This window comes from Lynx canadensis, chromosome B1, assembly GCF_007474595.2.
Source record: "Lynx canadensis isolate LIC74 chromosome B1, mLynCan4.pri.v2, whole genome shotgun sequence".
In the NCBI taxonomy this organism is placed as follows: domain Eukaryota; kingdom Metazoa; phylum Chordata; class Mammalia; order Carnivora; family Felidae; genus Lynx; species Lynx canadensis.
The window spans coordinates 145,627,442-145,639,523 of NC_044306.2; positions in this window are offsets into that span (position 1 = coordinate 145,627,442).

Sequence of the window (12,082 nt, forward strand, 5' to 3'; positions counted from 1 at the left end):
AGAGAAATACAGCGAGTAAAGCACCTGATGTCAGCTCAAGTCCAGGCAGAGAAGCACTGTACTTTAAATCCCAAACCTGGAACAGTTGGCTGCATTCGCTAGCTCTCAGGAGCTTCCAGCGCTGCTGGGCACCCTGGTGGGCCTTTTTCCAGAATTAGTTCTAGAATTTGCAGCACCTCTTCCAATGAGGTAGAGGCCTCATTTTATAGGAGAGGAAAATCAGGGGCAGAAAGGTTAAGTGATTTGCCCAAAGCTACCAGGGAAGCAGGTGTCCGAGTGAGGATTTGAACCCAGGGCTGCCTAGCTCCAGAGTTCCGCCTCCCATTGGTGCACTGTGCTGCAGCGTTTTTGAAACAAGAAACAGAGCACCTAAGACATCCGACAAAGAAGCAAAACGAAATGTAGCCTAAAGGACAACAGGACTAGAGCCAGGACATAGACTCGACCTCTGTTGCTCCAAACTCGTCTCCATTTCTATCCTGGGATGGTGAAAACACGAGATAACATTGTTACTGGCACTGTTTGCCTGTGTATGTGCCGTTTGGTAAACCGTGTTTAACTGATTCCATAGCATGGGTTCTGGTCTTTGCAACTAAACTTTTTTGGTGGTCTTTAGTCATTAAATGTCTCGAATTAAAATGACAGCAATAACAAAGCCCAAACCATTCTCAGATAGTGTTAATACCCGAGCTTGATGTATTCAATTAATGTTAAGAGTTACAAGCACTGTGCCCAGAGCAGAAGAACCGGGAAACTCATGTCCCTTACAGAAGTCTTTCCCAGAGGTCGGGGCTTTGCTCAGTAAATCTCCTTCCATCTGTATTATTGCCAATAGTATCATTTATTCAATATTCCTTTAATGCTTGCATTTTATTTATTTTTTTAAATGTTTATTAATTTATTTTGAGAGAGAGAGCGAGAGCAAGCAGGAGAAGGGCAGAGAGAGAGGGAAACAGAGAATCCCAGGCAGGCTCCGCAGTCAGCACAGAGCCCAATGTGGGGCTTGAACCCACAAACCATGAGATTATGACCTGAACTGAAATCAAGAGTTGGATGCTTAACCAACTGAGCCACTCAGGCACCCCTAATGCTTACATTTTAAATTTATACTTACTTTAAAAGGCAACTCTATCACATAAGTGGAAAATCAGTATCACCCACTGGAAATATTAATGCTCTGACAAGGAAACTATTTCTGAATTTTATTTTATTAAAATTTTTTTCAACATTTATTTATTTATTTATTTATTTATTTATTTATTATTTTTGAGAGACAGAGAGACAGAGCATGAGCAGGGGAGGGGCAGAGAGAGACGGAGACACAGAATCCAAAGCAGGCTCCAGGCTCGGAGCTGTCAGCACAGAGCCCGACATGGGGCTCGAACTCATTAACTGTAAGATCATGACCCGAGCGGAAGTCAGATGCTTAGCTGACTGAGCCACCCAGGCGCTCCTGAATTTTATTTTGTTTTATTTATTTTATTTTATTTTTTTAAATGGTTCTTTTTTTTTTTTTTTTTAATATTTACTTAGTTTTATTTTGGGAGAGAGAGAGAGAGAGTGGGAGAGGGACGTTCCCAAGCAGGCTTCATGTTGTCGGTGTAGAGCCCGATGTGGGGCTTGATCTCACCAACCGTGAGATGGTGACCCGAGCCAAAATCGAAAGTCAGATGCTTCTGAGTTTTAGCTCTTAGTCACCTGAGAAACAGGTACCTGGCTTGCTGTGTTACTGTCACAAGGGAATATTAGCAAATACCATATGATCTCACCCCTATGTGGAATTTAAGAAACAAAATAAAGGAAAAAAAACAGAGACAAACCGGGAAACAGACTCTTAACTATTGAGAAGAAACTGATGGTTACCAGAGGGGAGGAGAGTGAGGGGGATGGATGAAACAGGGAATAGGGATTAAAGAGTATACTCATCATGATGAAAATATACATAAATAAAATTAAAAAAAAAGAAATGTGATGATGGGCACGTATGTGAGCTGCCTGAATACATCTCACTACCCCCATGACTCCCCTCCCTTCTTGTGGTCTAAAGCCCGAAGCCGAGATTTTATGTTATGTGCTGCTTTGACGTCTGAAATTGGAGGGCCTTGAATGGCCTAACCACAAGCTCCCCTCCCTTACTCTAGCCTGTGGATAACGTTCTTGGTCAAACAACCCTCCTTATCACAGTGACCAGGCACAGTGCCTGCTTGTCCCTCAACCTCAGACTCCAGTTCCCTGACTACCTGTAAGATACAACAAGCCAATCTCAACCTTCCGTGGGAGCCAGGGGTCACCTCACACTCTTGTTACTGCAAAGCCTGCCTTTCACAATCCCTGCTTACGTTCTGTCCCCAAGTGAAACCCCTGAGTGGCACACAGTGTCCTCCTCCCCCAGGCTATGGAGATATGACTACAAAACTGCTGGGATCTCATCTCTCCAGTGTCAGGTGTCATGCCTCTGGTCACCCCCATGATCCTAGGGAGGGAATCCTTTCCTCACCAGGGGAGTAAAGAGGACGTGATCAAAACATCCTTCACTTTGGGAAATACTACCACCCTAGAGAACAGTACCCAACCTTATTCTCTTCCTATTTAAAAGAGCTCACTCTTTCCTCAAAGAATCATCAGGCCATCATAGAACGGACAGACAGACTGCAGGTATCTTCAGGTAGGAAGTCGTCAAGATGACGGAAATGGTCTTTTGTCTCCTTAAGACTCTTCATTTAACCTTACGAAGCGGCCGGTGGACTTGGTTTGACACATAATTGATAAGCTCTTATTTACTGGGGCTGATGTGGGGACCTTTCTACATTAAATCCTCCTTCCCGATGGTCCTGCCAAGGCAGCTTTAACTCCTGTTACCACACTGCTTAGCACTCAAAGAGGCTTATTTTCCAAAGATGACAGATAAAATCCTAAAAGTCATGTAATGTGCAGGTTCAGAACACAGATTCTAGAAGCTCAGGAATCAGACTGCCTGGGTTCAAATATTGACCACTTATTTGCTGTGTAAGTTTAGGTAAGTTGCTGCAACTCTCTGAGCCTCGGTTCCCTTCCTAACAGAAGTGACTTCAGGGGGTGTATCTTTTTTTTTTTTTTAACTTTTTTTTTTGTTTTTTTGAGAGAGAGAGGGAGTGCAAGTGAACAAGGGGCAGAGAGAGAGAATTCCATGAAAGGCAGAGGGAGAGAGAGACACAGAGAGAAAGAGGAGTGGGGCTCACCCAAAGCGGGGCTTGTGCTCACGGGACCTCCGGAGCCATGAGATCGTGACCTGAGCTGAAGTTAGATGCTTAATGACTGAGCCACCCAGGTGCTTGGGGCTTGAGTGCATCTTAAGTGAGTTACATATAAAGAATAGCAGCTGGAATGCAGGAAGCGCTTTAAAAATGTTATCATTTTAGAGAAGAAGCAACCCACTTTGCCTTTACCTGGCCCATAATGACTTTTTAAAAAGTCACCCAGGGCGTACCTGGGTGTCTCAGTCGTTAGCGTCGGGCTCTTGACGATGTCTCAGGTCATGATCTCATGGTTTTTGAGTTCGAGTCCCGTCTCGAGCTCTGCACTGACAGCACAGAGCCTGCTTGGGATTCTGTCTCTCTCCCTCTCTCTCTGTCCCTCCTCTACTCGCGCACGCACGCTCACTCTCAAAATAAATAAACTTAAAAAAAAAAAAAAAGTCATCCAGGTGGTAAGAACCTAAGGAGCAAGGACATTTGATACGCATTTTTGATGGAAGTATGGACATACGGTATTATCCAAAAGTGATGGGGCTTTTCAGGGAGGCTTATAGTAGCACAAAGCCTCCGGGTACTCAGTGAAGGAAGAAAGGATCTGAAACGAGCAGGAAAGAGGGGTGAAAATAAGCTTCACTGTTCTTATTGTGGGGGAGGATGGCTCATCATTCCACATACTGGGTGCTGATAAGATACACTGTTGACTGGCACTTTGAGAGGCTGGCGGGACACTGTGCTCTCTTTCTGAAGCACTACTCTGTCCTTCCTTGCTTGTAAGTTACTCGTGTACACACCTTTTTCTACAGTTTTTAATCTCCTCGAGGGCAAGAACTATACTTTTTCATCATTTTCATTCCCCACTGAGCAGAGCACAGTGGCACAAAGAATGCAGATGACTGAATATATGTCAAATTAATTGATTTGGGGGGCGTCTGGGTGGCTCAGTCAGTTAAGCGACTGACTCTTGGTTTTGGCTTAGGTCACAATCTCACGGTTTGGGAGTTTGACCCTCTCCCTCACTCTCTGCCCCTCCCCTGCTTACTCTCTCTCTCTCTCTCTCTCTCTCTCAAAAATAAATAAATATTTTTAAAAAATTAATTGCTTTGGGTATCAGTAGGGATACAAACTGAACTGGTGTCACGAAGAAACTGAAAAATACAGTGGCTCAAAGAAAATAGAGCCTTTTTTTTTCTCTCCTGTAACACCACAGAAGCAGGTGGCTTTGCTCCATGATGTCTTTCAAGGAACCAAGAGGCTAGATCTTGTGGCTTTATGACCCCCCTGGAATTTGTCCTCTGTATGGTCAAAGTTGTTCAATCCAAAGGAAGAGGGAAAGAGTTGTAGAGGGCATGCATGCACCTTCCTTTCGGGGAGGACTCCCACTCATACTCCATTTGCCAGCACTTAGGTATGTGACTCCGCCTTCATGGGAGAAGCAGTCTGTAGATGGGCAACGATTTGCTCAGCTAATACTCAGGAACAAAAAAGAAGAAGGACGTAGTACTGGGAGACAGTTAGCCGGCTCTGCACATTTTGTTAATTCTGGAATATTTACTCAACACCTGCTCTGTGTGCTCCAATGCTCCTCAAGGTTGGAGATTTAGATGTGGAGGGAGAAGATAAAAATCTTGGCTCCAGTTCCGTCTCATCATGGGGATGCTTGGCATACCCAGCCCTCTGAACTAGACCATCTGTGACTGACACCTCATTTTCCTAGGAAACCACAGGATTTTGGGAATTTTTTGGTCTGAGGCCAAATGGCCTGTGTCAACTATGGTTTGAATGCATTTTTTTTTGGCCTGTGGAAAAAAAAATGTAAAGGGAATTGGGAGCTATAATTACATGTAAAGCATGGTATGTTCTTTCAAAAGTACATGTGCATATTTTGGTTTCTGATACAGTTCTACCAAATATAGAAAACATTTCAGAATTCTTTGAGAGCAATCCTAGCTTGGAATGTGAATGTTGACTTGAGAAATCATTTATAGCACGAATGGACAGATACATACATGCAAATGAGGCTTTCTAATTTGAGAGTTTTCCATTTTTGAGTCATGAAAACTTCTCAGTTAAACAATATTGAAGCACTAATCCAGTGATAAAACTTTTCCTGATGTGAATGCTCAAAATAAATGGCAATGAAACCAATGGTCCACGTTGGTAGACAATCCTTGACTGTTAAGATAGGGGGTTGGAGGTCTTAGAGTTGGAATCACTTCTCTTTTCTTTCCCTTCTTGCTTCTTTGTGGGTCATGGGAATTCAAATGTAATGTTGCCTACCTACATGTTGCCACGAGAACTTCGTTTTCTCTTTTCTTAGCTCCTTAATCACACTTGAGAATAATTGCTCTAATACAGTCTTTAAAAGGAAGTATAATTTTTGAGTTTGGAGAATAGGAAAGAACTGGTGTCAGAAGAAATGTTCTCATAAAATGTTAGCCTTAAAAAAAAAAAAAAAGGTACTACATCTCCCCCCCCCCAACCCCCCACCCCGTCCTGTCCAGTACCATAGCATTAAACAAGCTTTAAAAAAATTCCCTCAAGAAGCCTAGGGGTATGCTTTAACAGAATCTCTTGTATTCGAGCCAGAGGGTATGATACTTAAACTGGAGTACTTTTGTTCACCCTGATATGGTTCCTCCATGAATGGGCCGCAAGAACAGGCGTGGAGGTGTGTGACTGCTATTTTATGTATCAACTTGAGTGCGCTATGGGGTGCCGAGATTAAACATTGTTTCTGAGTGTGCCCCGAGGGCATTTTCAGATGAGATTTGCATTTGACCTGGTGGACTCAGTCAAGAAGATTGTCCTCCCCATTGTGGGTGGGCATCATCTAATCTGCGGAGGGCCTAAAGAGAACAAAAGAGGGAGGAAGGAGGAATTTTCCTCTTTTATTCCTTCCTGACTTCCTGAGCTGCGACATCTCATTTCCTCTTCTCTTGCCCTTGGGGTTTACATCATTAGTTCTCTTGGTTCTCAGACCTTCAGACTCAGACTTAATTAACTACCAGCTTTCCTGGGTCTTCAGTTTGCAGATGGCAGATTGTGGGAATTTTTCACCTCCATAATTGTGTGAGCTAGTTCCTTATAACAAATCTCTATCTATCTATCTATCTATGTATCTATCCATCTATCTACCTATCAAATATCTATCCTGTTACTCTCAAGAACTCTGACTAGTACAAGGAGATTATGGTTCACAAACTCTGAAGTCTATCACTGAGATCACAGGGTGCTGACAGAAAGCTGTCCCCCTTGGCATGGGCTGCTGTATTTCCCCAAAGCAATCTTTCCCCTCTGAGGGCAGTCCTTGATGGGCAGCATTGGAAGCTCTGCTTGTCCAGATCTTAGGACAGTGAAAAGAACAGCTTTAAATCCAAATGACAGCCCTGCCTTAGTTTAAAGCTAAAGTTCTCTTTTCTGCTTATTATGGATCTTTGATAAGAAATACAATTGCTGAGAAGTCTGTTTTGCTTGCTGTTTGCTACGAGCATTGTGAGGCCTTTCCTGAATGTAACCCGCTGTGTAGTAGAATGGGTTGTAAACCTTCCTAAATGTAGTCTGATATGTAATAGAATGAGTGATTGTACATAAACTAACCGGCATTTCTCGCTTCTGTAAACCTGCTTGCTTAGCACATTCCTCACCTACCCTACCCCCTTCCCCCTTCCCCCTTTTTTTTTCCTCCCGCCACAAGTAACGGACAAAGCCTTCCCGCCAAAGGACAGACAAAGGACGCCCAATCAGAGAACAACAAATGTCCTTACTTTAAAATCAACTAATCAGGCCCCTCATAATTTGAAACCTCCCCTGTGCTATTTGTCTCTGTCTATAAAAACGCTGTACCAACCCTGATCGTGGCCTCTTGCGTCACCGGCGACGAGTGCGCAGAGGACCAGGTTCGAACCTGCAATAAACGACCCTTGCCGCTTGGCTTTGACTTACGACTCTGGTGGACTTTTGTGGGAGGTTTCGGAACTTCGGGCATTACAACAGATGCGTCACATTACTGAAGTTTTAACTCGTCTCGTGGCTACCTTTACCTGAAGTCATTGCTTACCTTACCCCCAACTACTCTAGGCCATCACATTTAATTGTACCCCCTCTCTCTGCTCCCACTAGACTATGAACTCCACAATAACAAACCCAAAGCTATAGGTCACAGCTATGTCTCCTCTGCCTAGAACAGTGCCTGGCATCTATCCTATGCCATGACTGTTGGGTGAATAAATGAATGATCCTTGGTTATGAGTTGTATCTTGACTTAGTGACTTATGCTTCGTTAAGTCTTCAACATAGAAAGCATAATTTTTGTAAATAGTACCTTTACTATTTAGGAGGTTTTGTTAATGAAGCAGGGGCTCAGAGAGTTTAGTTAATATTCTCAAGTCACATAGCTAGGGTTTGTGGAACTAGGGACCTGCTCTCTTGCAGTTCCTCCAAATGGGCTACCAGTCTGGTGTGAACCCAGTGGTGTAAGTAAGGCCTGTGAAATTGCCTTGGAAACTATGAGGGATTATGAGGTAGTAGCATTTAATATTCTTTTGAGCATAGATTATTTAAAAATTTTTTAAATGTTTTAGTTATTCTTGAGAGAAAGAGAGATAGAGCATGAGTGAGGCAGGGGCACAGCAAGAGAGGGACACAGAATCCGAAGCAGACTCCAGGCTCTGAGCTGTCAGCACAGAGCCCGACGTAGGGCTCGATCTCACAAGCCGTGAGATCATGACCTGAGCCGAAGTCATTCAACCGACTGAGCCACCCAGGCGCCCCTGAGCATAGATTATTTTAATTGGTGGAAATAGTGCTCAAATAACAAAGTGTTTTCAGCTTCTGAGTAGAATGTAGATGCTGTCAGGTGCCGATTAGAAAGAACGACACTGAAAGAATGCCTTTCCACAGCAATGTAGCTTGGAGGAAAGTGCAAAAGATTAAAGAATAAAGTTTAGGATATTTATTTCCTTTATCATCATTTAAAAACACATACTTTACATTTTGAAATCAGCACAACAAACATCTGTAAAAGTGTCAAGGAAAACAAATACTTGTAGAGAATAAAGAGAACTTGTCCCCCTCTGGACCAGAGGGAGTTTTCAAATTGATATTCCATCATCCCCAAATATATTAGTGTGGAGTTCCTACAAACAAGGACATTTCCCGTATAGCCACAATACAACTATTGAAATGAGGCAATTGATATCCATACATTGTTTCCATATAATTCTCAGATCCCATTCAAGTTTCTAATGTCCCTTGCAGCAAAATGATTTGATAATCGATATTCGTATTTCTTTTTTGCATTTGCCAAATTTCCTAGAAAAGCATCATTGTCCAAATAAGTTACAAATAATCACTATTTTTTGTAATAAATTAGTTTTGACCTCACCACAACTTTATATAGTCACTTTTACACGTAGCAGGAATAATATTCTGGTGGTTTTAATATTCTTTAACTTATTTCTTAATTTATTTTTACTGTTTTAGGGGCTCCTGGGTGGCTCAGTTGGTTAAGCATCCAACTTCGGCTCAGGTCATGATCTCACAGTTCTTGGGTTCGAGCCCTACATCGGGCTCTTGGGCTGACAGCTCAGAGCCTGGAGCCTGCTTCTGATTCTGTGTCTCCCTCTCTCTCTGCCCCTCCCCTGTTCATGCTTTGTTTCTCAAAAATAAATAAATAAATAAATAAATAAATAATCTATATCTATATCTATCTATATAGATAGATTTTTTTTTTTTTTTTTTTTTTACTGTTTTGACAGAACTGAAAGAGTCCATCCATACTCACTAAGAGCTTGGCCGATTGGAACTCATTTGAGAACCTTCTTAAGATCCTCTTTAAACTGAAGAGTTTCTATCTCTTCCTTGGAATACTCCTGCTAGTGCCATAGACTAGTATGAGCTGGAGTTTCTCCCTTCTCAGGAGCAACCAGAGGACTCCAGGCCCCACCCCTTATGCCCGCGCCTGCCCATCGCCCCAGCTGGTCACGTGATGAGGCAGCAGGGTTTTAAGCAAACAGGAGTGCTTTACTGAACTGTGAGGCAATCTTAGAATAGTCATACTTTCCAGGTGGGTAAATTGCAGGAATGCAACTCTGTTGCTTCATACCATTCGCCAGAACTTAACGTGTTCCCGTCTATTCCACATAAGTAAACAGAGTTCCACCCAGCAAAAATGTATTATGTTTTTCTGATTATGCAAATAATGTATAATAATTAAAATTTATTTAGAAGGTTTGGAAAATTAAAATAAGTAGGTAGGTAAAATTATTCACTAGACATACCTTATGCACAGAAATACATTCTATTATCTGTTTTTTTTTTCACTTAGAAATGTTATTAGCTATTTTCTAGATTATTGGTATTTTATACAACTGAATTTCCCAACGTTTATGTTAGTGAACCTAATGCATTGAGATGGACAATGAAATGGAGTCCTGTGGTTAAGCTTGGTAAAAGCAGGACGTTAGACGTCCTTAAAGGAAGCAAGCTGTTTAATCTGATCTAACTTGTTTCCCAAACCATTTGATCACAGGACTTAAAAAAAATTAAATCTATTAGCATATGTTGATGAATACTCTTCTTTCTACAACATGTACTTTATGACTATAGAGCATTTCATGACATTGTATCAGTTAAGAATTAATGCAGATCCAAATGGCAGAAAATTCAAACACCAAATAAGATTTTATTTTTCTCATGTAATAAGTAAGGAGTGTGGATTTGGAGCACCAGCTTAATAATGTCATAGGGGCTCCTTCTTTCTTCCCATTTCATTGTTCTTGAATTTCACCTCACTGCTGTAAAATGGCTGCTACAGCTCCAGGTACGGTGCACATAGTCTAAGAAGAAGAAAAAAGGAGGGACCAGCAAAAAAAGAAGGAAGGGCTAGAGAGAATGGCAGCTAGGTCTGATCCTTAAAAACCGATCATATTTCCTAGAAGTCTCAAGAGTAACTTCCACTCACACCTCACTGGCCAGCTCTGGGTTACTTGGTCATGCCAAGTGGTAAGCAGGTCTGAGAAAGTAGGTGTTTTAGCTTCCCAGTCTCAGTGATAGAAGAGGTCAAGGGGGAGGGCATGGTGAATAGTCTTTGGCTGGATAGTCCAAACTATCTACCCATCCCCCTGGCTGCCTAACATCCGCAGAGGCCGTTCTTCCTCCTCATGAACACGTTCTCCACACGGAGAGCACACCAGAATCTCGTCCAGTTATCACAGCTGGCTTAAAATTCAGGACCCTTGTGTGATGTGCTAACTTGTCCCTCAGGCCTGAAAGTAGTTCATGCTCTAGCGACCCATAAACCAAATGATAAATTATCTGTCTTCACCGTATACGATATACAATGATGGAAAAAAGGACTTTCGTAAGGAAAAATCGGATAACGGCAAACCAAGCTTCCATGTCTGGTTCACAGAAAATGCCAAATCTCGCTGCTGGCGAAGACCGCGGGACCAAGAAGTCTTAACGCACTTCTCAATTCACCAAACTGGGAGCGCTTAGCTCTTCCTTAGCGAGGATTCTCGTTATTCATTATCCTCCAATGACACCGGAAAGATGGCCTTCTTGGAGACTGTGCATCTTTTTTCAGCCCTCTCCCTGTGGTACCAATTTGGGGCCCCTGATCTTGCTTTGTGGGTTAAACACTCACAGGCCTTGTTAGCCAAACCTGGTATCCTCTGCCACCACAATTTCTTAACCATGTAGTAGCCTTCTTGGCTATTTTCTCTGGGGTAAGTCCATGTGTACAAAATCACAGCCAAAGAGCTTGCTCCTCATGGCAGGCCTCTGCGGTCTGCCCATCCTCCTTTTCCTGAGATGAACTAGCTTTTGCCTTAAGACAGTATGGAAAATGGTCTTTACTAGTGTGCTTGGTGTCTTCTGTGTATCCCCGCAGGCTCACCCTCTGTCTTTTCAACTCTTAAATGAGTAAAAATTTCCCTTGCTTAAGCTCACACTCCTCCCCTTAGCCCCATATTCATCCCACATCCTGGCCACCCCTTGGCGAAAATATCCCATTACCTTTTCTACAAATATTATTCTCTGCTTTCATGAACATGCACATGTCCAGGATTAATACTGACAGCAGATGTGACCAGTTTATGAAGTAGGCTGAAGTCACTGGGGTCAAAAACAGAAGACGGTTTTCGTTTTCTCCCACTTCTTCCTTCAGACATTCTGATTTCTGATCTCCCTTCCAAACTTCAGGTATCATTTTAGGTATCCTCACTTATTTTCAGTTGGTTTCAACTCTTCAAACAGCCATTGTTGGTGACTCTGACCTTAGGGCCTTAAAAAATGCAATACATCCAAAATTTCAATCTCATATCCAATTGAAAACTTGCCCCCTCCCCAGCAATGAAGCACTGACCTTTGCTTTGGGGATTCCTGTGGAAAGGGGGACACGGTCTGATTTTTCATCCTTTATTCCCTATACAGTTTTCTACTTACGCCTTTTTCAGGATTCGCGCAGAGAAAGGAGAAATTATGGGAAGATGCGCAGAGTGGTATCTGTGATAGGATTGCTGGTATTTTCTGTCGCTCCCTTACATAGACAACATATACCCTAGATTAAGCCCCAACCCCTTGGTATACCTCATCCATTCCAGTGCTTACGCTTTTGAATAGTCAGCTCATGCTTGACTATTTTCTTTTTTTTCCTAAAATTTTAAAAAATATTTATTTATTTTTGAGAGACAGAGAGAGACAGAGCGTGAGCAGGGGAGGGGCAGAGAGAGACGGAGACACAGAATCTGAAGCAGGCTCCAGGCTCCGAACCATCAGCACAGAGCGCTTCGCGGGGCTCAAACTCACAAGCCATGAGATCATGACCTGAGCTGAAGTCGGACGCTCAA